A 26955-nucleotide genomic window follows, 5' to 3' on the forward strand; every position below is an offset into this window, starting at 1 on the left:
CTCAACTTTTTTTATTCCTGCATTTTATTTTTTTTAAGATTTTATTTATTTATTTGACAGACAGAGATCACAAATAGGCAGAGAGGCAGGCAGAGAGAGAGGGGGAAGCAGGTTCCCCACTTGAGCAGGGAGCCCGAAGCGGGGCTCGATTCCAGGACCCTGGGATCATGACCTGAGCAGAAGGCAGAGGCTTTAACCCACTGAGCCACCCAGGCACCCTACTCCTGCATTTTAAATACTAACGTACAGAGCTTCCATAACAGAGTTGGACACAGCTGAAGAATGTTTTCAGATCTCCCAGTAATGATGGATTTGTATCACCTACGATGCCCCCTTTCTGACTACCATTGCCAATGTCTCCACCCCGTTAGCTCCATTTGCTTGGTGGAGCTTTCGTGGTTTTGTTTTTAAGCCATTGCCTTTTCGTTTGGGGGTACCTATAAAGTGGACATCTAATTCTCCCTTCCTCATAGTGTTTTTGAAGATAATGAGTTAGCATGTGTGGTTCGTATAGATTATATAGAAGACATAGCTGGTATACAGTAGTATCACACCAGCAGATAACTATTAATATATTATTTTGTGAGTGCTAATGTATTTAATACCTTATTACCCTGTAAGCAACTCTCTCTAGGAGACTTCATCCCATCACAGACGCTGACTGACAACATTGAGACCAGAAAAACCACTCCGGTAATAGCAAAACTTCTTTGATTCTCCTTTATGGTACTAAGCTGAGATATTTTTCAGAGAGAGCTGTGGATTTTCCTCCAACAGCTCCATAAGATAATCTACACACTGAGCTCTCTTCCTTCGTTGTCTTTTTTTTTTTTAAGATTCTATTTATTTATTTGACAGAGAGAGATTACATGTAGGCAGTGAGGCAGACCAGAGAGAGAAGGGAAGCAGGATCCCTGCTGAGCACAGAACCCGATGTGGGGCTCGATCCCAGGACCCTGAGATCATGACCTGAGCTGAAGGCAGAGGCTTAACACACTGAGCCACCCAGGGGCCCCTTCCCTTGTTGTCTTTTATTTCAGCCTTTGCTTATGCTGTTCTGTCTACCTAGAAAATCCCCCTGTCGCAAGCCCCCATTTCCAGTCTTACAGTAAATCTGTGCACATACAGTTTGATGCTGAGGAATATATGTTCTGACACTAATTGTGAGATTATGAGCCAAGTAATTAACCTCTAATGTGTAAAATGGAAATACTAATTATACCTACTTCATAGTCTTGTTGTACAAAGTAAATGAGTTAACATATTTAAATCATATAGAAGAGGCGCCCGGGGCAGAGGAACCTCTTCACAGTTCATGAGTATTAATAACTGTTCCTAATGATGATTCTTCATCTTTGCTCCTAGGAGGCCGATCTTTCCTGCCACCACTGGCTGACATCAGCCAGGTCAGATCTCTGACCCTGGTGGTCTCATCTCCTCATTGGTCTTTTGCCATTAGAATCTGGGCAGACAGAGTTCTTCTGCAAGTGTATAAGTTTGTATCTTCATTACTCATCAAGGTGAGTTAGACATTATGCATCCCTTCTCTCCTGTTCTCTCACCACCCCTGCACCTCTCCTAGAAACCCAAGTAAATAAATTTTTGAGATGGTATGCTAAAGTTAGTGCAGCCACAGGAGGAAATGAAAATGAGGCTTGGAAGGAAGAAATGTATTGTACTCACAGGTCCTGGAGCCGTGGGGGGAGAGGGAGTGGAGTCCACCACATGCCATGCAGGGCCACAGAGGAAGCACCAGATGATCAGGTGGGAGAACCCAGGAGTGATGGGGAAAGCATAAGCCTGAGTCTGTCCTGGGGTTTCCTCTCTGCTGAGAGTAAGCGATTTAGGACTGGCTCATTGGAATAATTCCAGCAGGCTTTGGGCTATAGGGGTGGTCTCTAGTTGCCTGGTACCTGGTCCTGGGATGATTTAGGGCAGAGGAAATATTGGCTTGTGTGTGATTAGAGAAGGAGGTGGCTGGGTCTGTATACTTGGGATTGGTTGGTTTGCAGGGGTTGTCCAAGCCCTTTGCTAGCTCTAAGAATTGGCTAGCCCAGCCCTGGGAGAGACAGTCTCAGCTGGCCAGCAAGCGTTTTAAGATGTCAAAACATCACAAGATATAGACCATTTAAAAAAACATGATTAATAAATGCAAAATCTGGTTCCTTCTGCCCAGAACATTCCCCTGCCCTAGCCCTACTTGACCTGACTTCCTATTACTTATCTCTCAGATCTGTAATGGAATGTGACATATTGCATTTATACATAACATATTACTTCCCTCCCTTTGTTAGTTTGCTGGGGCTGCCATAACAAATTACCACAGACTGGAAGCCTTAAACAGGAGAAATGAATCTTCTTAGAGTTCTGGATGCTGAAAGTCCAAGATTAGAGCGTGAATAGGGTTAGTCCCTCTGAGGCTATGAGGGAAGGTCTGTTCCATGCCTCTCTCCTAGTTTCTAGTGATTTGCTGGTCATCACTGGTGTGTCCATGGCCTACAGAAGCATCACCCCGATCTCTACCTTCATTTTCACATGATGTTCTCCCTGCGTCCAAATCCCTTCTCATAAGGACACAGTCGTTTGATTAAGGCCCTCCTCAATTACCTCATTTTTTTAAAAACTTGATTACTTCTATAAAGACCTTGTCTCCAAATAAGGCCCCATTTTCAGGTAGTGGGAGTTAAGACACCAACATATTTTGAGAGGACACAATTCAACCCAGAATGCTCCCCTCACAGCTCTCCCTTCGTCCCCCTATGTCAGTGCCTCCCACTCTACACTTCCATAGTGTTTATAATCACCCCCCAGAGCCCTAAGTGCACTTTATTGTAGATGTTACTTACTTCTTTTTTTTTAAATACTTTATTTATTTATTTGACAGAAAGAGATCACAAGTAGGCAGAGAGTCAGGTGGAGAGAAGGGGAAGCAGGCTCCCTGCTGAGCAGAGAGCCTATGTGGGGCTCAATCCCAAGACCCTGAGATCATGACCTGAGCCAAAGGCAGCGGCTTAATCCACTGAACCACCCAGGCACCCCTAGATGTTACTTTCTGAAGCCAGTTTCACTTCTTTCCTCCCCAAATATGTCTCTGACGCCTCATTTTTTTCTGGATCATGCACACACTTGTATGTTCAAGGGACACACTCGATGGAAAATTGATGAGTGCATGAAAGTTTGAACTGTTGGGGGTTGGGAAGAGAAGATGGCTGGTATGTATAACTGTACTTATAACTTAATGTTTATAGCCCAGAGAGCATTTACAGCATTTCCACTAACTTCCAGGAAGAGTCCTCTTGGGATTCATTACATTACACTCCTAACTTCATTAAAAGGTATTATGTATTTAGTTTATAAGCAATTTAATATGTTCCAGGAAGAATCCCTTTGCAATCAGTTTTATCACAGTCACAATCTAATTTGGGGACACATGATAACGGTTCAGTACGGAGTTCTAGTCCTGGCATTTGGCATGTCTCCCTTGGTTATGTTTGACCACACTCTTCATTTAAGTACTGTTAAGTTATTTCAGTTTGTTATTTAGTATTTGCTGTTTTGTTCTTGCTACTGTCATGAGAGTCACTGCTCATAACATGTTCTAAGTTGTTCTTGTTAATTCATGGAGATCATTTGACTTATATATGTGTCCTTTTTTTTTTTAAGATTATAATTTATTTATTTATTTGTTTGTTTGTCGGTTGGCAGGGAGAACACACACAAGCAGAGGGAGAAGCAGGCAGGGGGAAAAGCAGGCTCCCCGCCAAGCAGGGAGCTCGATGTGGAATTCGATCCCAGGACCCTGGGATCATGACCTGAGCCAAAGGCAGACGCTTAATAGGCTGCACCACCCAGGCGTCCCTATATGTGTCTTTTTTTTTTTTTAAGATTTTATTTATTTATTTGACAGAGATCACAAGTAAGCAGAGAGGCAGGCAGAGAGAGAGGAAGGGAAGAAGGCTCCCTGCTGAGCAGAGAGCCCAATGTGGGGCTTGATCCCGGGACCCTGAGATCAATGACCTGAGCTGAAATCAGAGGCTTTAACCCACTGAGCCATGCAGGTGCCTCATATGTGTCTTTTTTAATCAGCCAAACTTTCATACTCTCGTTGGGTTCCTAGTGATTATATTAATTCTCTCTCATCTTATTTTTATTCCTGTGTCTCTACATTGGTGCAAAAAACCAAAAACCATATGTAATCATTATGGCAATAACATACATTATGGTTTTGTTCCTGAATACATAGAAGTTATTTATTACTTCACAAGGTTTGGGTTGTTTGACAGCAGGCATGGGTAGAGAGGCTTCCTAGGCAGGGCTGATGCCCCGTATTCCACTCTTCCATGTGAAGAGACCCACGCTGTTGCTGGTGGTCCAGGGGAACCAGCCAGCTGAGATCAGCCGGGTCGCACTGGTTCCCAGGTTCTGCATTCATATCACCCTTGGCCCCTTCTCAGTCAGCTTAGTGATATCCTTCCCCCAGAACTTGAGGCCAGTGGCTCTCTTGATTCTGCCCAGAACCTGTTTTTTAGGAGTGGCCTATCCTCTCGTTGTCTGCTGTGACCTGTGGCTTTTTGTTGATTTCCGTCGCCAAGTCCTTCTAAGTCAGCCCCTTGCTCTGCCAGCCCTGCTGGATCACCTTGCCCGCCTCTGGGTTTCCCCGGTGGTGGTGCAGCTCCTCAGTCTCCCGCTCCAGCCTGGCTGTGGTCTTGCTGATCAAATGCTGTTTGTTCTACTCAGCGGCCTGTTTCCTGGAAGTCTCCTCATCCTCTCCTCATCCCCAAGCTGCTAACGTGGCCCCAAGCTGCTAAGCTCAGGTTGGGGCTTTTCTTGCATAGCATTGTCTCCACGTCCCAGTTGCTCTTGGCCCTGGCGGTTAGGCAGGTCCAGCTCTCCATCCAGCAGCTCTGGGGCAGATCCTGGAAACCAGGCCTTGTGACATCCCCTCATCACTGGGCTGCTTCCTGATAGAAGTTATTTTACATCTAAGATGTTCTATGGTCTTTTGTATATTTCCTCCCCTTCATTTGAAAGCTCATACCATTATACATCATTGTTCTTTTCTCTGCCTTTGTCTTCTTTTTTTTTTTTCCTAAGATTTTATTTATTTGACAGATAGATCACAAGTAGGCAGAGAGTCTGGCGGGGGTGGGGTTGGGGGGGAGATGCAGGCTCCCTGCTGAGCAGAGAGCCTGATGCAGGGCTTGATCCCAGAACCCTGGGATCAAGACCTGAGCTGAAGGCAGAGGCTTTAACCCACTGAGCCACCCAGGCACCCGCTTTGTCTTCTGACTTCCTGTCATCTCCTTATGTTCCCAGGAAAGCTACAGTCCTCAACTCTGTTTTATCCATCCTCCTCTTCAACTGGCACGATCACCCTCAATTTCAACATAGAATATAATCCAAAGTCAGCTCAGTATATAGTTTTCACCATTTTCCCAATAAAGTGGGGGGGAATGGAGTATCAGAATAACCAAGAGACTGGTGATTAGTGCTCCTCAAGCTCTGTGAAGATCCCCAGAGACTACATTTCTCATATTTTTCATGTGTAACACTTACATATTATGCCCAACGCCCCCCCCCAAAAGGCATTAAAAAATTCTTAAGAGTGATGTCAGCAAAAATGGTAGAGTAGGGATCTCCAGAGACTGTCTCTCCCCATAACACTGAAAATCCTGGCAAAACTGTCAGAATCAACTTTATCAAAACTCTGGAAGATAGTCAAAGGTTTGCAGCCACTAAGCAAAGGCTTAACCATGAAAAAGGTCACCAAAACAGGCTGGGATGAGGTTCTGGCCCTTTAACTTAGACTTACCCCATCCTTTCCCGGTGCAGGAGCAGTCTTGAAGGCAGCCACCATTCCCAGGGTGCACAGCTAGTCCAGAACTTCAGGAGACCTTGATCTGAAGGAATTCTGTCAGTCTATTTTAACTTGCCTATGGGTTCCTTGAAGAACTGACACAAGGGGCCTGCCTTTGTTCTTCCTAATTCAGAACTCTCTCAGGGTGGAAAAATGGCCATGGTTACAGGGAGGATGTTCCTGGCAAAGAATGAAAGACAAATGGACAGGGCACCTGGGTGGCTCAAGGGGTTAAGCCTCTGCCTTTGGCTCAGATCATGATCTCAGGGTCCTGGGATCGAGCCCTGCATCGGGTTCTCTGCTCAGCGGGGAGCCTGCTTCCTCCTCTCTCTCTTGCCTGCCTCTCTGCCTACTTGTGATCTCTCTTTGTCAAATAAATAAATAAAATATTTTAAAAAAAGAAAGACAAATGGACAGGCCACCGCTGTCTGGGGCAAGAAATAACAGTTGAGATAAATAATAGACATACTGAAAGGTAGGGAGGAAAAGCTAGAGAGAGAGAAATTTTGGGGAAAATGGCTTTTCCTAGAAATCCATATGCATGGCCAGGGCAGGATGCAAGTTCAGGAAAGACTTGGGAAAGATTATAGGTTTTCAGTGCTGTCTGGTCTTAAGACTCCACATAAACAGGAAGTGAAGGCTAAGGCAGAGATGCAAATAGCCTGGCTAATTGTTGAAGGAATGCACCAACACAGAAGCCCATCTGCAAATAACTAGGGAGTCTTTCTCTCTCTCTCTCTCTCTCTCTCTTTCTTTCTTTCTTTCTTTCTTAACAATACTCAAAATATCCATCCAGTTATTAGTGAAAAAGTATGAAGTGTGCAGAGACAAGAAAGTATGGTCCATTCCCAGGACCAAAAAATGAACAGTGAATAGGGCAAAATCTACACTACTACTTTACTATGTTTCTCCTTTATTCTCACACAATGACTACACTCGCAACACTTCTGACCCTAGATGTGTGGAATTTATTCCCATGCCTAGCAATTCTGCAACACTACCTCAGTGTCCCACAGTTTAACTCAATTCTGACAATATCAGTAGTGTTAGATCTCACAAGTAAGGGCTCACTCTCATGAGACTGCCCCTCCCTACTTCATTTTTTGTTTTAAGATTTCATTCATCCATTTGAGATAAGAGAGCACACAAGCCAGAGGTGGGGACAAAGGGAGAGGGAGAAGAAGGCTCCCCACTGAGCAGGGAGCCTGACATGGGGTCAGATCCCAGGACCCTGGGTTCATGACCCGAGCCAAAGATGGTGATATGCTTAACTGACTGAGCCACCCAGGTGCTGCCTCCCACTTGAGATACCAATGGCAATTAGTAGGTCTCCAGGTTACCCAAGACTTCTGCCCAACTTGGCTATGAATCAGAGGTTTTTGTGACCTCCCCCAATCTTGGATTCTATTATTTGTTAGAACAGCTCACAGAACTCAGGGAAACACTCACTTACACTTACAAGTTTATTAAAGGATATGATAAGGGATACAGATGAACAGCCAGATGAAGAAATGCATATAGCAAAGTCTGAGAAGGTGCAGAGCACAAGAACATCTGTACCCAGGGTGTTGGGGTACATCACTCTCCTGGTTCTTAAATGTGTTCACCAACCTGAAAGCTCTCTGAGCCCCACACTGCTGGGATTTTATGGAAGCTTCCTCATATAAGCCTTCCTCATATAGGCATGATCAATTATTAACTCCACTTCCAGCCCCTTCCCAAGGTTACTTTTTCAGATGGCCAGCTCCCATCCAGGAGCCCTCTAGAACTCCACCCAGAGTCAATTCCTCTGCTCAGCAGGGAGCCTACTTCCCCCCTCTCTCTGCCTGCCTCTCTGCCTACTTGCGATCTCTGTCAAATAAATAAGTAATATCTTAAAAAAAAAAAAGGTGCTCCTACTGCTCTTATCACTTAGGAATTTACAAGGATTTTAGGAGCCCTCTGCTAGGAATGGGGATAGACACTAAATATTTTTTAATTAATAAATCAAAATATCACAAACAGAAACTGTCCCTGAGAAAATGCAGACATTAAAGCAACTTTCTTAACTATACTCTAAGAACTAAAGGAAACTATCAAAAAAAGCTGGGGTGCCTGGTGAGTCAGTAGTTAAGCATCTGCCTTCGGCTCAGGTCATGATCCCAGAGTCCTGGGACTGAGTCCCACATCAGGCTCCCAGCTCAGCTGGGAGTCTTCTTCTCTGCCCCTCCCTTGGCTGGTGCTTTCTCTCCCTCCCTCTCTCTCTTGCTCACCCTCTCTCAAATAAATAAAATCTTTTTTTAAAAAGGCTGAATAAAACCAGAAGGATGATGTCTTAACAAATAGGGAATATCAATAAGGAGACAGACATTATAAAAAAAGGAAGCAAATCAAAATTTTAGAGCTTAAAAGTACAACAGCTGAAATGAAGACATTTGCAGAGGTGTTCAACAGCAGATTTGATCAGACAAAAGAATCAGCAAATGTGAAAACTGTTCTGATGAAATATTCCAATCTGAGAAGCAGAAAGAGAAAACAATGAAGAAAAATGAACAGAGACAAAGTAACCTGTGGAACACCATCAAGTGAACTAACATATATGTATCGAGAGTCCCAGTAGGAGGAAAGAGAGTGGAAAGGGGCAGGAAGAATACTTAAAAAAACAATTATTGAAAAATGTCCAAATCTGATAAAAGACATGAATATACATATTCAAGAAACTCTGTGACCTTAAGTAGAATGAATATGTATTGATACACAGCAAGACACGGGACAAAAAGGACAAAAAGAATCTTGAGAACAAGGAGAGAAGCAACTTGTAACATACAAAGGATCTTCAGTAAGAGTAACGAAAGATTTCTCATCAGAAGCCAGGGAGGCAGCAGACAGTAGGGTGACATATTTAAAGTGCTGAAAAATGACACCTGTCAACCAAAAATTCTATACCTGGCAAAACTATCCTTCAAGAGTGAAGGAGAAATCAGGGTGTCTGGGTGGCTCGGTCAGTTAAGCATCTGCCTTTGGCTCAGGTCATGATCCTGGGATCCTGGGATCCTGGGATGCAGCCCCCACATCAGGTTCTCTGCTTAAGATGGAATCTATTTCTCCCTTTCACTGCCCTTCCCCTCACCTGTGCTCTCTCGCATACTCTCTCTCTCTCTCTCAAATGAAAAATAAAGCCTGCTCTCTCTCTCAGATGAATAAAATATTTTTTAAAAAATGAAGGAGACATTAAGACATTCCCAAAGAAACAAAAGCTGACAGAGTTTGTTACTAGTAGGACTTCTCTACAAGAAAGGCTAAAGGGATTGCTACAGACTGAAATGAAAGGATACTAGATAGTAACTTGAAGGTATACAAAGAAATAGAGAATACTGATAAATAAAGAACAGTGGTAACTATATATGTAGGCAAATATATAAAAGCCATGATTATTGTTATTATGTGTAACTCATCCATTTTCCTGTGTGATTTAAGAGATAAATGCATAGAACAACATAAGTCTATGTTAATGTGAAAAGTATGTACACAGATATAATCTGTGACAGTAGCACTGTAAAGGGTAAGGAATGGCAATCTATAGGAACCTATTTGTTGTATACTATTAAAACTAAGCTAGTGTTAATTCAAACTAAGGTGTTACAAGTTTAAGATGTTCATTGTAGTCTTCAAAGTAATTAAGAGCACAACTATAGATCAAGAAATGAGAAAGGAATCAAAACAGGACACTGTAATTAATTAACTACAAAAGAAGGCAGGAATGGAGGAACTGAGCAACAAAGATATAACATCCAGAAGAGATAAAGAAAACTTGCAGAGATTAGTTCTTCCTTACTTTCAATTTAATGGGTTAAACTCTCCAATTAAAAGAGATTGGCAGAGGGATGCCTGGGTGGCTCAGTTGGTTGGACGACTGCCTTCGGCTCAGGTCATGATCCTGGAGTCCCAGGATCGAGTCCCACGTCGGGCTCCCGGCTCCGCGGGGAGTCCACTTCTCTCTCTGACCTTCTCCTCGCTCATGCTCTCTCTCACTGTTTCTCTCTCAAATAAGTAAATAAAATCTTAAAAAAAAAAAAAAAAAGAGATTGGCAGAATGGATTAAAACACCAAAACCTAGGGGCGCCTGCATGGCTCCTCTGTCAGTTGGGCATGCAGCTCTTTGTTTTGGCTCAGGTTGTGATCTCCTGAGTGATGAGATCAAGCCCTGTGTCAGGGGACACCTGGGTGGCTCAGTGGGTTAAGGCACTGCCTTTGGCTTGGGTCATGATCCTAGCTAAGGTCCTGGGACTGACTCCTGTGTGCAGCTCCTTGCTCTGCCAGTAGCCTGCTTCTCTCTCTGCCTCTGCCTGCCACTCTGCCTGCTTGTGCTTTCTCTCTCTCTCTCTCTGATAAATAAATAAGTAAGTAAGTAAGTAAATAAATAAAACAGGTTGGAACATTAAAAAAAAAAAAGCCCCATGTCAGGCTCCATACTCAGCAGGGAGTCTGCTTGAAGATTTTCTCTCTCTTCTCCTTCCCCCATTTCCACCCCTATATGGTCATGCTCTGTCCCTCTCTCTCAAATAAAAATAAATAAATCTTTAAAAATTAAAATTTAAATTAAAAAAAAAACTAAAAAAAAAAAGCCAAAAAACAAAACCCCAAGCTCTATCACACACAAAGTTTGAAATTTAAAAAAAAAAAATGGAAAATTATATTTCATACTAATAGTAGCCAAAAGAGTTGGAGTGTTATGCTAATATCATATAAAGTAGACTTTATTCTTTTTTTAAGGTTTATTTATTTATTTGAGAGTGAGTTGAGAGAGAGCATGAGAGGTGAGAGGCAGAGGGAGAAGCCGACGCCCTGCTGAGCAGGGAGCCTGAATGTGGGGCCTGATCCTGGGATTCTGGGATCATGACCTGAGCTGAAGGCAGACGCTTAATTGACTAAGCCTCTTGGGCTCACTTTTTTCACTCAGGCGAACTTTTTTTTTAAGTGTGTATATGTTTTTTATTTGTAAACAACACATTCTCTCTTTTTTTAAGATTTTGTTTAATTATTTGAGAGAGGTCGAGAAGAAAGAGCATGAGTGGAGGGAAAGGTGGAGGGAGAAGCAGATTCTCCAGTGAGTGGGGAGCCCTACACGGGATTCAGTCGCAGGACTTTGAGATCATGACCTGAGCCACAGGCAAATGTTTAACCCACTGAACACTCCAGGCACCCCTAAATAATACATTTTTTAAAAGATTTTATTTATTTGACAGAGAGATCACAAGTAGGCAGAGAGGCAGGCAGAGAGAGAGGGGGAAGCAGGCCCCCCGCTGAGCAGAGAACCCGATGCAGGGCTCGATCCCAGGACCCTGAGATCATGACCTGAGCTGAAGGCAGAGGCTTAACCCACTGAGCCACCCAGGTGCCCCAACAATACATTTTTTTAAAGATTGTATTTATTTATGACAGAGGAGAGGTAGCAAAAAAGGGAACACAAGCACAGGGGAGCTGTAGAGGGAGATGCAGGCTCCTGGCTGAGCTGATTTGCGTCTTGATCCCAGGATGCTGATATGCGTCTTGATCCCAGGATGCTGGGATCACGACCACCAAAGACAGACGCCTAATGACTGAGCCACCGAGGCGCCTCTGAACAACGCATTCTTAAACAACAAATTGTTCATAGAAGAAATCACAAAATAAATTAGAAAATATTTTGAGATAAACTAAAAAATAATAATTAAAACTTACGACATGTATTGAAAACAAATTTATAGCTATTATGTCTATATTTAAAAAGGAAGGTCTCAAGTTAATTAGCTTATACTTTAAGGATCTAGAAAAAGAAAAGCAAACTAAGTCCAAAGTTAGTAAAGGGAGGAAAAGACAAAGGTTATAGTGAAAATAAATGAAATAGTGAATAGAACAATAGAGAAAACCAATAAAACCAAATTTGGTTATGTAAAAAGATTAATAAAATTGATAAAACTTTCACTAGAGTGGCTAAGAAAAAAGGAGTGAAAACTCATAAATAAAATCAGAAATGAAGATGGGGACTTTACTACTGATGTTACTAAAAAAGGGGGGGTTATAAGGGAATAACTTTGAACAATTATACACCAATAAATTGTATTATGTAGATGAAATGAGCAGATCACCAGAAACATACAAACTCCCAAAACTGACTCCCAAAGAAATAAAAAATCTGAATTTTGTTTTTTATCACGTGTGTTGGATTTTTTGTCAAAGGCTTTTCCTACATTAACTGAGATCACGTTCTATTAATGTGTATAACAAATTAGAAGATTGAGTCAAGGGGCGCCTGGGTGGCCCAGTGGGTTAAAGCCTCTGCCTTCGGCTCAGGTCATGATCCCAGGGTCCTGGGATCGAGCCCCACATCAGGCACTCTGCTCAGCGGGGAGCCTGCTTCCCCCTCTCTCTCTCTGTCTATCTCTCTGCCTACTTGTGATCTCTGTCAAATAAATAAATAAAATCTTAAAAAAAAAAGAAGATTGAGTCAGTAATCCAAAACCTCCCAACAAAGAAAATCCAGGACAAGATGCCTTCACTGTTAAATTCTACAAAATATTTATGGAAGAATTATCACCAATACTTCTCAAATTCTTCAAAAAAAAATAGAAAAGGAGGAAATACTTTTTTTTTAAAGATTTTATTTATTTATTTGACAGAGAGAAATCACAAGTAAGCAGAGAGGCAGGCAGAGAGAGAGGAGGAAGCAGGTTCCCCGCTGAGCAGAAAGCCCGATGTGGGGCTCGAACCCAGGACCTGGGATCATGACCTGAGCCGAAGGCAGCGGTTTAACCCACTGAGCCACCCAGGCGCCCCGGAAATACTTTTTATTTCACTCTGTGATGCCAATATTATCTTGATACTAAAGCCAGACAAAAACATCGCATGAAAACTGCAGACTATGCCATTATGAATATAAATGTAAAAATCCTCAACAAAATGCTAGTAAACTGAGCCCAGAAGCATGTTACAATGATTACAAATGGGATTTATCTCAGGAGTGCAAGCCTAGGTCAAGAAGCAGGAAATCAGTTGGTGCAACACACCACATTAATAGAAGTAAGGGGAAAACCCCCAACCTCCTGACCATCTTAATTCGTATAGAAAAAACGTCTGACAAACTCTAACACTCTGTCATGATGAAAACATGCAACAGACTAGTGATAGAAGGGAACTTCCCTAATATTATAAAGGGAATTTATTAAAAACCCACACCAGAAACACAACAAAAGAAAAAATAAATTGGGCTTCATTAAAATTAAAAACTTTGGTGCATTAAAGGACACTATCAAGAAAGTAAAACAACTACCCCCATGAGAGAGAATATTTCTCCATCAAATACCTGGTAAGAGTCTAGTAACCAGTATAAAGAACTCTTACAGGGCACCTGGGTGGCTCTGTGGGTTAAGCCTCTGCCTCGGCTCAGGTCATGGTCTCAGGGTCCTGGGATCGAGCCCCACATCATGCTCTCTGCTCAGCGGGGAACCTGCTTCCCCCTCTCTCTCTGCCTGCCTCTCTGCCTATTTGTGATCGCTCTCTCTCTGCCAAATAAATTAAAATCATTAAAAAAATAAAGAACTCTTACAGCTCAACAATAAAAAGGCAAAAAAAAAAACAATTTAAAAACTGGCAAGGGTGCCTGGGTGGCTCAGTGGGTTAAGCCGCTGCCTTCGGCTCAGGTCATGATCTCAGGGTCCTGGGATCGAGTCCCACATCGGGCTCTCTGCTCGGCAGGGAGCCTGCTTCCCTCTCTCTCTCTCTCTCTGCCTGCCTCTCTGTCTACTTGTGATCTCTCTCTGTCAAATAAATAAATAAATAAATAAAATAAATAAAATAAAAACTGGCAAACTTGGGACGCCTGGGTGGCTCAGTCGGTTAAGCAGCTGCCTTCGGCTCAGGTCATGATTCCAGCGTCCTGGGATCAAGTCCCACATCGGGCTCCTTGCTCCGCAGGGAACCTGCTTCTCCCTCTGCCTGCCACTCTGCCTGCCTGTGCTTTCTCTCTCTGACCAAAAAAAAAAAAAAGGAATTTAAAAACTGGCAAACTAGTTGAATAGACATTTCTCCAAAGGTGAATGGCTAATGAGCGTGTGAAAAGATGCTCGAAACCATTAGTCATCAGGGAAACATAAAACCACAATGAGATATCGCTTCACACTCACCAGGAAAAGGAAAAAGGAAATAATAGATGTTGGCAAGGATGTGAAGAAATTGGGATCCTCAACATTGCAGGTGGGAATGCAAAATGGTGGGAATGCAAAATGGTGCAGTCACTGGAAAATAGTACAGTGTTGCTCAATTAAGTTAAACACACATTGACCATATGACCTAGCGATTCCACTCCTAGGTACCTACCTCCAAGAACTGAAAACAGGTATTCAAACTAAAACTTGTACAAAATGTTCATAGCTTCTCTGTTCATCTGCTGCTCTGTTCAGCAAAATATTACCATAATATTACCCATAAAAGGGAATGAAATACCGATCTATCCTACAATGTGGATAGATCTTGAAAGCGTGCTATGTGAAAAAAAGCCAGACATAAGACCATAAGACCCCTCATGGCATGCGATTCTTTTATTTATTTATTTTATTTTATTTTGTTTATTTATTTTTATTTTTTTAACTTGACAGACAGAGATCACAAGTAGGCAGAGAGGCAGTTACAGAAAGAGGGGAAAGCAGGCTCCCTGCTGAGCAGAGATCTCAGGCATCCTATGTAATTCTTTTTAGATAAAATACCTAGAATAATTGAGTCCATAGATAGAGAAACCAGATTAATTATTGCCAGGGGCTGGTGGGCTGGTAGATTTCCACTATAGGGTAGTGAAAAAGTTCTGGAACTAGTTAGTGCTGATAGTTGCAGAAGATTGTGAATGTACTTAATGCTACTAAATTGCACACTTTGAGCGGCACTGGGCTGGCTCAGTCAGTAGGAGTATGCTACTCTTGATCTTGGGGTTGTGAGTTCAAGACCCACGTTGGGTAAAAATTAAAAATGCTGGGGCACCTGGGTGGCTCAGTGGGTTAAGCCTCTGCCTTCGGCTCAGGTCATGATCTCAGGGTCCTGGGATCAAGCCTCGCATCGGGCTCTCTTCTCAGCAAGGAGCCTGCTTCCTCCTTTTTCTCTCTCTGCCTGCCTCTCCACCTACTTGTGATCTCTCTCTGTCAAATAAATAAATATATTTTAAAAAATTAAAAATGCTTAAAATGGTCAAAAATAAATTTTATGTTGTGTTTTACTGCACTTAAAAGGCAATGAGATAAAAATTGTTAGATATGTTCCATAAAGACCATGATAATCTTCAGTAGAAGGATCTCTAAGGAATTTCTGTGATGTAAGTCACTAAATATCATAGAAACTCAAAATATCATGCTTAAAGAGTTTTGAGTTTTTAAAAAAGATTTATTCATTTATTTGGGGGAGAGAGATTGAGCGGGGGGGGGGGGGGCAGAAGGAGAGAGAGAGAATCCTGTAGCAGAATCCTGAGCCTGATGTGGGGCTCAATCCCAGGACCCTGAGATCATGACCTGAACCGAAATCAAGGGCTGGACACTTAATTGACTGAGCCACCCGGTGCCCTTGGGTTTTTTTGTTTGTTTGTTCTTGTTTTTTTTTTTTAAGATTTTATTTATTTATTTGACAGACAGAGATCACAAGTAGGCAGAGAGGCAGGCAGAGAGAGAGGGGGAAGCAGGCTCCCTGCTGAGCAGAGAGCCTGATGCGGGGCTTGATCCCAGGACTCTGGGACCATGACCCGAGCCAAAGACAGAGACCCCAACCCACTGAGCCACCCAGGCGTCCCCCCCCACCTTTTTTTTAATGTGCTGTTCTGCTGCTGGCTTTTATCACTCGATAATGTACTTTATGGAACTTTTGCCCCCAAGCAGATATAGAATAGTTTCTTCTCTGATGATTAGTATTCTACAGATCCTTATTATCCAATAGGCTAGTGGCAAGTGAGCGACCTTCTGTGTGGTTTGTACCATGTGTTTAAATTATAATATTTTGGGTATGTTAGATTAAATCCAGAATATTATTAAAAGTTATCTCACTTTCAAAAAACCTTTTTTTTTAAAGATTTTATTTATTTGACAGACAGAGATCACAAGTAGGCAGAGAGAGAGAGAGAGAGAGGAGGAAGCAGGCTCCTTGCTGAGCAGAGAGCTGGATGTGGAACTCGATCCCAAGATCCTGGGATCATGACCTGAGCCGAAGGCAGAGGCTTTAACCCACTGAGCCACCCAGGCACCCCTACATTATCTTTTTATTAGATGATATTACTAGAGACTGCTTATTCAGGACCTACAAGAGTTGGGTGAAGACCAGAAAAAATATCAGGGATCCCAGACATTGTGGGTCTGTATCATATGAAACACATATTGTCCCGACCCTCATCCCTGATGTTCAGATTTTGTAATTCTTACCAGATTTCTCCATATCCCTCATTCGAGTTGTGTATATTTCATAGTTTGTCTTAGGCTTTCTCCCATTTGTTTCTTTCAATATTATAAACAATTCTACAGTGAACATTCTCTAATCAGAATAACTTAGAGCTTTGTGTCCAGTACAGTAGCCCCATGTGGACGTTTGAATGCAAATTAGTTAAAGTTATATTTGAAACCTAGTTCTTCAGGCATACCATGCCACATTTCAAGGCGGAGACAGCTGCGTGTGACTCGTGCCTACTGTGTTAGCACAGGACTTTATCATCATTGCAGAAAGTTCTCCAGGACAGTGTTGACTTAGAGCTTTAAGAATATGGGTTCTGCCACTTACTAGCTGGTATGACCTTGCCCAGGTTAGTTAACGTCTCCTTGCCTCCGTTAACTCATCTGTAAAATGGAAATGCCCTATAGTGCCTACCTCCTGAGACTGTTGCAAGAACGTGTATAAATCTTTACAAGTAATGTCTGGCCCATAATAACCTCTAACTGTTAACAATCACTAATATAGGGATGCCTGGGTGGCTCAGTTGGTTAAGCGGCTGCCTTTGGCTCAGGTCATGATCCCAGCGTCCTGGGATGGAGTCCCACATCGGGCTCCTTGCTCGGCGGGGAGCCTGCTTCTCCCTCTCCCTCTGCCTCTGCCTACCACTCTGCCTGCCTATGCTCGTGCTCTCTCTCCCTCTCTCTAACAAATAAATAAAATCTTAAAAAAAATCACTAATACATTCTTAAAAACTGTCGAGACTTGAGTCTAATATCAGACATCGATTGTCACTCTGAGAAACTCTGAGCACTGAGGTAGCCTCTTCCTTTGGCATCCTTTGCTGTGTTCTGCCCTGTGCTGAGAAATTTTTCTGATACAGTTCTGATCAAGTTTCCTTCAGATACTCACCAAGGTGATATTCAGATATTCACCAAGGTGAATTACACATCGAGTTCTCCTTTCCTCTCTTGACTTGCTCTCCCCATCTCTGTTTCTGTGCTTCTTCAGCTCCGAGGGGACCCTCCTAATTTCACCTTGCGCTTCGGCTACTCAGTCTGTGAACTTCCCCTCCTATGGATCTGCCCCCTCCCATTATATTGTTTTCTCCCACACTTCCTTCCTGCAAAATTGGCTCTCAGGGCTCAACCGCTTCATGTAAACATCCTAAAAGCTCACTGAAGGCAGGCACTAACACATCACTTCTCTCCTTGACTTTCAGAGTAGATGCTAGGTGGGTATTTGCTCTATGAAAGTGTGAACTGTTTCAAGAGAAAGGAGCTATGTGTGGTTAAGCGTGGAGAGTATTAACGAATGGCTTTACTGCCCAGGGGAATATTCAAACATCTTAAGTGCCACAGGAGTCCTTTCAGGACTAACTGCATTGCATTTGTAAATTTATTTTAATCTCCATACTATAGGCATTTTATTGAGTTCTGGAAAAAATTTCTTTGGGATCAGTTATAGTGTACTTAAAATCTTTACAAAGCAAAGTACAGGGGTGCCTGGGTGGCCCAGTGGGTTAAGCTTCTGGCTTCAGCCCAGCTCATGATCTCAGGGTCCTGGAATCGAGCCCTGAATCTTAAAAAAAAAAAAAAAAAAAAGGAAGTATAATCCTTCATTCAGAAAAATCTTAAAAAAAAAAAAAAAGAAAGTCCTTTTTAGGGCCCTTAGTTATGAGTTTTGGGCCCTGCACATTTTCCAAATTTGTTACTTATTCCTTGTGTTTTGTTTTAATTCTTGTTATTGTTATTTTTCTAGTTAGATATTGCTAGCATATAGATCTCAATTGGCTTTACTGGTGTGTGATAAAATGTATATAAGACTAATTATTTTAACCATTTTCCAGTGTATAGTTCTATGGCATTAAATAAATTCACATTCAGTTGACTTTTTTATATTCATGTTTTAATCAGCCACTTACCTGAAAGCTCTTAATGGGTCTCACATATTTTCGTTTTTCAAATTGAGGTATACAGACGAAGATAAATTTTGTCCATTTTGGTAGAATTATCTTGAGCGGTTTTTGAGGGGGTGGGGTGGCAGAGAGAGCAAACTTCCAGAGCCACGTTTAATCATTGTGTGGGTAGCATGCATTCATGTTCATGAATTGGACAGGTATTGATTTCCATTATAAATCTAGGAAGTGATATTTTTCCTTATAGTCTCAACCAGCCAGTTAGACGTCTCAGAGTTTCTCCTTTGAAACCCCAAGCCTGCTGAATCAAGTTACATGCTGAACTTTTTCCTTGCTATCAACAGTATTATCAGTGTTCATTTTTGCATATTTCCAAGGACAATAGAGTTCTAAGGGTGACAAGTTTACTTGCTTTCAAATAGCGTTTGCTCCTGAAATCCTGGCTTCCTTTTCTTATCTTTTATTTGCCTAGAAAAAAAAAATTCTACTCCCTCCTCAAAGACCAATTACAAGTGTCACCACCTTCATAAAACTTTTCCTTAATATCAGCCACTAGGAGGGTTATTCCCAGTGCCTCCCAAGCTTTACCTTCTTGATTTGGAGCATTGTCATGATGTGGGGTAACTAATTGTGTATAACTCTTTATTCTAATCAAAATGGTCTCTGGAAAATAGATACAGTATCTCCAATGCATGGTTTATTCTGGGTTTTATTTTTATTTTATTTAAAGATTTTATTTATTTATTTGACAGAGACAGCGAGAGAGGGAACACAAGCAGGGGGAGTGGGAGAGGGAGAAGCAGGGAGCCTGATTCAGTGCTCAATCCCAAGACCCTGGGATCAGGACCTGAGCCGAAGGCAGAACCTAACCACTGAGGCACCCCTATTCTAGGTTTTAAATTAATATTTTGGGAATACATAAAGGAGTGACTTGGGAGCTGTCACCTAAAAATAAACCAGGTCTAAGATTTGGTAAGCCATAGTCTCGGATTTCCTTCATTGGAGACAGTGATCCTCAGAAAAATCAAATATATCTTTCCTTGAAAACGTTGGGGCTCTAATGTCTCATGTTGGATTGGGAAGAAGGGGGGGTGTTAATTATCCATTAGGATAAAGTTGACTTTGATAAATTAAACCTTTCATTTCACGAGAGTCCAAAGCAAGACCAAAGAACGCAATTAATAAATAAAAACCAGATTTATATCTAGTGTGTCTGTCTCCAAACAGCACTCTGTGACGACTGTGTCTCAGCCCAGGCTGCCAGGACAAGTCTATTGATGGTGTCATCTGAGCACTCTTAATAGTGAAAGATAGGTACTCTTTTTCTTTTCCCTTTTTTTCCCTTTGGTACTCTTTCTTTCTTCTTGTTTTGTGGCAAAATATGGTAAGCATTTCTTTCCAATATACTTTATGACTAATCCATTTTTTGGTGTTTCTGTGATTTCTTCTTTGTTCACAGTGATTCTGAGTAAAAGCTGTAAGTGATAAAGGGTCTGGTTTTGTTTGTTCTGAGGGGCTTACTTAGAGCAAGGATTGACTGAGGGATTCTAAGTACTACTCTGTTGTGGCTGTACTCTCAGGGACAGGGCAGACAGTGGTGGAATTAAGATGGTGCTAGAGAAGTCCTTGATGGTTATGCTCACAGTAGTTGATCGTCACCCTCTCTGACCCATCCAGTGTTCTCAGGGGCCAGAAATGGTGAATTAAATCGGGATGCGATGGAGACCAATAGCCTTGCACCTTTTATAAGCATAAGGTACAACACTAATATTCTCAGCCATTCTGTCTAAGAGTGACTCTTTTGGCTCTTTTCCCCAGTGTTCACAAGTACCAGAGAGATTGAATAAGCCAAAGGATGCCCTTCTACTCATTTCCCATCCCACTTTCCCCTGGGAGTCTTATAAAGTGGCATGGAGACCAGTGCCTCCCACATCACCTGGGATCTTAGCATTAAAGACTGCTTCCTACGACCTTTTCTGATACCCATTGTCTTAAGCCAGGCTACCTAGAAGCAGGGCTTGAAACAGAATTCAGATGCCCATGCTATATATGCACTGAGCTCTGGGGAGAAAGGGAAGGGAGGAAGAGGGCAGGGAAAGGCGTCAAGCCAGGATATCATGGAAGATGAACTTCTCTCTGATCCCACTGGAACTTTGGAGCCCTCGCTGTACCACAAGGCTGGTCACAAGTTGAGGCAAGGCCTTTCTGAACCCCTTTGTCTGTGGGTCACTTGTGTAGGCTGTAAGGAGGTGGTAGGCATGGTTAGCCTCCCTGTGAAGCAACTTGAGCCTTCCTTCAGCCAAGAACAGCTGTCAGGAGAAGGGGCAGCTGTGAGTTATTAGCAGCTAACACTCAAAGCGGCTGGGAAGGGAATGGGGGCTCAAGCCAGTAAAGGGGATCTGGTAGGGCATTTATAGCATCCGTTAGGGGCTCCATAAGAGTGTGGAGGTTCTCAGAAAATCTAACATCACTCTTAACACTTTTTGTTCTTGGTCTGTATTGGGAGGTAGGACCCCTGGGGTGAGTTTGCCTTCAGCATAAAGGCAATGGGCTAAGTTATCTGTGGAGGTCACAAAATGTGTAAGAACAGGCAAACTAAAATCTCCAAACAGCATTCCCTTTGGATTAAGCGCCGGTCTGGAAGAAAAGAAGTTTCTGGGGCAAGTTGGCTTACCCCTTCAGCTAAAGCCCCAGCTGTTTGAAGTCGGGGACTTCCTAACATCCTTTGTAATTTCTCCACGTATGTTGTCAGTTTGTTAAAATAAGCAACACTGAGATTCTTTAGAGGAAAAGCCCCTCTGTTTGCTTTCAAGGCACAGAGTAGGGTGGAGGGGTGAGTAATCCGGCCCCCAAGAGCCTGTTCTGGTGGAGAATGCTAAGGGATGGTTAAAAAACAAAACAAAGCAGAACAACTCCCAAACCCTCTTCCTACGTAAGTTGCTCAGGTGCTGTATTAAGAGGCGGACTGCGGGGGTACTTTGTTAATAGAATACTGAATGGAAAATGAAATTAGAAGGCAAACATTTAGTGTGGCTTCCAAGGGAAGCATTCTGAAAAACCGCAAGACTCGGGTGAATATTAAGAATCTGGCTCTTCAGTTCCTTCTCATTTTCTAATCATCTCAAAGTCATTTGGGGGAGAGGCAAGTAAATTACTGAGTCCATCCCTCTGGCCCTGCTGATCTTGCAGATCTCTTACTAGTGTTCTAAGGGCCACAAAGGTGAAATTCCATAACCATTCTTCATCCGGAAGTGAGTTGTGTTAATCCCAAAGTGAGCACTGAATTTTGGAGGTTTGGAATTCACCTTTTCCCTCTTTGTTCTCTCAGAGTACTTCAACGTTGTGCTCCAAACCCACAACTGATATTGTAATCACACAGGTGATTTTTTCCCCATAACAATAGTGAAATGAGTGCCACCATAAAGATATGCGGTCTTGTAGGGGGAGTAGTAAGATTCTGATGGGGGATTCAAGCAGGTATCCATGAAGAAGAGGCACGGGCAGGGCTTCTATAAGCAGATGTTTTGGGGTGTTTGTACGAAAAAAAGCCCGTTATGGCTGGGGATACAAAGAAGAAGAAAGGGAACTGAGGCTTCAATGTCAGGTGAAGGAGTTTAGACTATTCTGTGGACCACTAAGAGGCTGAAGGCTCCGAGGGGAGCAACGCTTGACCTGTGTTACTGAAAGATCAAGAAAACCAGGGAGATCACAGAAAAGGGTGGAACGGAAGTTGAGATTAGGAGAGCCTCAGAAAAGAGACGGAGGGAATGGATGTGGTGAGGAGATTGCCTCGGGGAGGGCCGGGTGTGACTTGGTGTTAGGGATTAGACGGCCGGAAGGGCTCAGGTTAGTGCCGCAGAGTACGTTGTCCTTAAAGCAGAGAACCCATCAGAGAGGAGCAGGGTCGCGGAGGAGGGGAAATGCAGCGATGAACTTATTAGCTTTCGGCTCAGTCTCGCTGCGGAGACGTCCAGTAAGTGGCTGGGCGTGTGGATCTAGCACTGGGGAGCCAGAGCTGGTCTAGTTGCCCTCAAAGACCGTGGAAGGCTTGGATCTCAGGTGCTATCATGACGAGTTGGGCAGCGCTCTGCCCTCCTCGGGCACCAGGTTTCAAATTCTCCCCTTCCCGTCGCGCAGTCTGTTAAGTCTGAGCGCGAGTTGGCGCCCCATGGCTCCGGCGTCCTTAAAGGCTGGGTCGCTAGGCCAAGGGACGAACGCCGCAGTCACAGTACCGCAGCGCGCGAGGGAGGCTCTCCCCGGAGTCGTGTCCGTTTGAGGGACCCGGTTCCGCCGCGTCCCGGTGCAGGCCGGTCCGGCGCGGCCAGGGCGGCGAGGGCTTGGTTCGGGGCCCCGCGGCCGCCGCGCGCCGTAAGGTCCGCTCCCGCCGCCCGCCTGGAGGAAAGACCGCCCCGGCCCGCGCCGCGCGGCTCGGCTCCGCCAATCAGCGCGGCCTTTCCGCGGCGCCCCGGCGCTCCAGTGACGCGCGCGCGCCAGCTTGCGCCCGCGGCGCTTTGACGACGGCCCCTCCCGCGCTCGCCCGGCCCGTTAGCTGCGTGCCGCGCCTCTTGTGCGACGGCCCCTGGGCGGCGGCGCGTGCGGGCGCGGCCCTGGCGCGCCCCCTGGCGGCCCGGCGGGGCGCTGCGGGCGCGGCGCTGACCCGGAGGCGGCGGCGGCGGTGCCCGGATGGAGGCACGTCATTGTCCCCCGCCGGGCGGCTGGGCTGTGTGCGGCGGCGGCGGCGGCGGCGGCCGAGGGGGATGGAGCGAGCGCCGAGCCGGGTCAGGTAAGCTCCCGCCTCCTTCCCGCCCGCCGCTGGCCGGCGTGGGGCCCGCGGAGCGCCCCGCTCGCCTCGACCGCAGCTGGCCGGACCGCCCCTGAGCCGGCGCGGCCCGCGGGGGACTGGCGCGGCCCCTCGCCCGCCGCCCCCTCCGCAGCCGCGGGCCGCCCGAGACCCCGCGGCGCCGGTGGCAGCGCCGCTACCGCCGGCCGGGCCAGGCCGCTGGGGAGGGGGCGGCGGCCGGGGCGGTAGGGCGCCCCGAGAGCCGGGCTGCGCGGGGAGGCCAGACCCCCCTGGTTGCCATGGACACTGCCCTCCCACCCCCACCCGGCCCCAGCCCGCCCCCTCGGCCCGTGGGCCGGGCCGGGCGGGCGGCTCCGGGGCGGCCTGGCCCGCACGGGTCTGCCAGCGGTGGGCGTGTGCCGGCCGCCGGCCGCGGAGTCCGGCGTCCCTGGCCCGCCCGCCGCCCCCCGCGTGGCTGCCACCTCCCGTCCCCAAGCGGCCCTCGGAGCCCGGGGCTCGCCTCCCCACCCCCACCGCACCCCCCAGAGAGACAAACTTTACCACCCCGCCGCCCCTCCGCGGCACGCCGGTCCCCCTCGCGGGGCGGTCCACCTGGCTCCTCCGCCGAGTGTCCGGGTTCCCCACGCCGGCCGCTGGGGCGGAGCGGGCACCCTCGGGGGGGAGAGGAGGGGCCAGCCGGCCCCGGCGGCGCGTCCCCAAAAGCGTGTGCGCCTCGGTCCAGTTCTTTATCTTCGGGGCAGGAAGAGCCAACTTACCTGGAGGGGGTCGGGGGAGAGGGTGATCAGTTTCAGATGTTTGAAACGAAAATTTGACGGGACAGAAGTTTTACAATCTAGGACTTTAACCTTGTTATAATGAATGCAGTTGAGATTACTTTTGTTGAATAGCGCTTTTATATTCAGGGAGGCCTTAGCGTTTACTTGTTTATGGGAAAAGACGTTAGTTATTTAAAGTAAATATACTCAGATAACAGTAAAACGTGTTGAGAAACTGTTCAGTTAACACCTCTTTTTCAAGGTAGCAACAGTATTACAGGTTCTCATATGTTTTTGTGGCGTCTCAAAATTTTTTAAGAGTGCTAAATTTTAAAGATAATTTCACTCTTGGCTCATTCAAAGTGCATAGGGGATATGAATAATCAGTTTTACTTATTTGTTTTTATCTAAGTTTCACTTTCTTTTCCTATCATTGAATCAAGTCCGCACTGTTTGGTTTGTAAAGGTTTAAGGCTAGTCGTTTTATTTACTTAAAAATAATTGAAATCAAGGCTGTATCTTTTTAACGCTTGTGTGTTTTCCACTTAAACAAATGTTGCAAGAACGTGGATTACATTGTTTATGAAGAAGCAGAGTGTATCAGTTTCTTTTCTACAGTCACTGATACTATTACCTTTCTGTGCAGTGCCACAATGTTTAAAACAGCTATATGCTTATTTTTAAAATGAGAAAGAATAATGCATTCTGGTATTTGATAGAACTATAAGGGACTAAAAATCGTAAGACTTCTGAATAAAAGATTGCAGTTAAAGCAAACATTTGTGAAGTCCATTAGTCTCATTCCTCACACACCTCCAGCCTTGATACATGTACTCATTTTTTTCAAACATGTTTTTGTAACTTTTTGTGTATCATTAGAAGATGCTGAGAGAAATTTTAACTTTTCATTGAAGTAGTTGATTAAAAGCCAAATATAATCATAACTGTGATGTTTAGAAGCTTTACTAACAGTAAAGAATATGTAACTTAAGAATCTAAGGTCCTATATAATGTTTGGCTTGTAGAAAGGGTATCTCTGTAGCCAATGCAATTTAGTTTGATCCTCAATGGTTTTAGGATAAGTAGTCATTGGCCAAATATACAAATGAAGATGAGTGGATGGTTTTGGTTTGTTTTCTTAGAATTATAAATATTATATGGCTATTGATTGAGTTGTATGCTTTCCTTAATTTTTTTTTTTCATTTAAAAGCCCCAACACCCCCCCCCCCCCCCCCGGCAAATGGAACAACTAAAATGGTTTTATTTGGTTGGTTGTTAATGATTGTCCTGAAGAGATGTTTATCCTAGGAAAATTGAGGTTTTTGCTGTTAAAATGTTATTGTAGATGAGGCCAAATTAACTTTTCCTGGGGTCTCTGTTTTGGCTTGCTTCTTCCTTTTGCTCCTTCTTCTCTCCCTCCTTCTCTTTTGTTTTCTTATTCTTGCTTACCTCCCCTGTGTTTCATGGTGCAGACTTTATTTGGATAAACAGCTCAAGCTTTCTTCTTGAATGAAGATCCTGTATCTTAAATTGACTTAAAATAGTTTCATTTTTCCTATTTTATTAAGATCTAATGTCATCTTTTTTTTATTTCTGCATAAGATCCCCCCCAAAATTCTCAAGGTTGTGTTTTCAGGGCAGGGGGCTATAATCATGCTGTAATTTAAAATTACAACAAAATTGTGGCTTTTAAAAGAACCTTACTGTGAGCAGACTTTATCACAACATTTGTTGAGGTGACACGAATGTTGGTATTTATTCTCTTACCTGTCCGTATTGAATATTTTTTTATTTTTATTTTTCTAAGATTTTATTTATCTATTTGACAGAGAGACAGACAGCAAGAGAGGAAATACAAGCAGGGGTAGAGGGAGAGGGAGAAGCAGGCCTCCTGCTGAGCAGGGAGCCCGATGTGGGGCTCCATCCCAGGACCCTGGGATCATGACCTGAGCCAAAGGCAGTCGCCTAACACTGAGCCACTCAGGCGCCCCTGTATCGAATATTTTTTAAAGCAAGTTTTAAAGGCTGTTCCTACTTCAAAGTAGGAATGAGATACTGTATACAAATGAGATACTGTATATAAATCACTCAGCACAAGCCAGTGCTAAAAGCAAACCCTGGTTACTTCCTGTCTTCGGGATTCATTCATTTGTTCAGCACATGTGTGGCCAGCTCTCTGTGTGCCAGGTCCGGGCGTAGAAATACAAGTGTGCTGGAGAGCAACAAGTGAAACCGGCTGCGGAGTAGGTGCCCCAGCGCTACCATAGAAATCGGTGGCAGGGCGCTGTGGGAGCCTGCGGATGGGTTCTGACCTGGTCTTGGGGGAGGGATGTTGTCAAGGAAAGCGTCCCAGAGGAAATGAATTCTAAACTGAGAAGTGATAATTGTGACTGGCTGGAGGTGGAAGGCTGGAAGAGTGTGAGGTGAAAAAGAACAGCATGTGAAGAGCCCAGAGAGCTCAGGTAGGAATGGAAGCTGGGGAGTGTGTGAAGTGGTTCCTGGGCCAGGCCCTGCCAAGTCTGGGTGTTGAGAAGTTGTCCTGGGGGCAGTCGGGGCATGCCTGAGGGAAAGCTTATCTATTAGTAGTGGCACATTCGCTTTGGTTTTCACTGGGCAGTTTACGTTCCTAAAGGAACCCCAGTGACTAGGTCAGCAGCCAGAAGGAACTCTTGCTGGGAATATTGGGCCTGGTGACTGGTTCCAGTTGCTGACTAGTTTGGGTTATAATTGCTCCATTTTATAGACCCTGTGGATTCTATGCAATTTCTCATAGGTCTATTATGAAAATTAAGTAAATTAATCTATGTTCAGTGATTAACACAGTGCCCAGCATATAGAAAATGCTTAATTTTCATAATTAAGCATTTGAGAGAGAGTGATAGCCCCAAGATTTAAAAATAGGATTCTGAGAGAAAATTATAATTACTTTTTTAACGCGTATTTATGTTCAAGTTTGGTATCAGTAATGTCTTATGGGCTTCATTTAAAAAATCATATATACCAAATAAATGAGCCTCTTCAGAAAAACTTTTCAAATGTGAAACTTCCTATTTTTTTTTTTAACAATCTATTTCAAACAAGTCATTTTGGACTTAAAGCTCAAAATTAAAGCTAGATTTTTCTCTTCATGTAGTTGAGACTTTTCCCTGATGAATTCTGTGTGAATTGAAAATTGAGTCAGATGTATTAGTGCATTTCATATTCTAATTTTAAGTG

At 44.2% G+C, this 26955-nt stretch overlaps 1 protein-coding gene across 4 annotated transcripts in view; it reads left to right on the plus strand.

Annotated features, from left to right (window-relative positions):
- Positions 1–1408: 1408 nt before the first annotated feature.
- The window catches only part of USP42 (ubiquitin specific peptidase 42), a 73934-nt gene continuing 48387 nt past the window's right edge, over positions 1409–26955 (plus strand). For 2 of the 4 annotated variants that reach the window (XM_047712780.1, XM_047712777.1), the window contains exon 1: positions 22817–22965. The gene's annotated coding sequence lies outside the window, so the exon portion shown is untranslated. Of the gene's footprint in view, positions 1521–1685; positions 1765–22816; positions 22966–25702; positions 26202–26955 lie in introns of those variants that run through there. The other 2 variants (XM_047712779.1, XM_047712778.1) reach the window with 2 other exon arrangements.

The sequence above is a fragment of the Lutra lutra genome, chromosome 18 (assembly GCF_902655055.1).
Source record: "Lutra lutra chromosome 18, mLutLut1.2, whole genome shotgun sequence".
NCBI classification, from domain to species: Eukaryota; Metazoa; Chordata; class Mammalia; order Carnivora; family Mustelidae; genus Lutra; species Lutra lutra.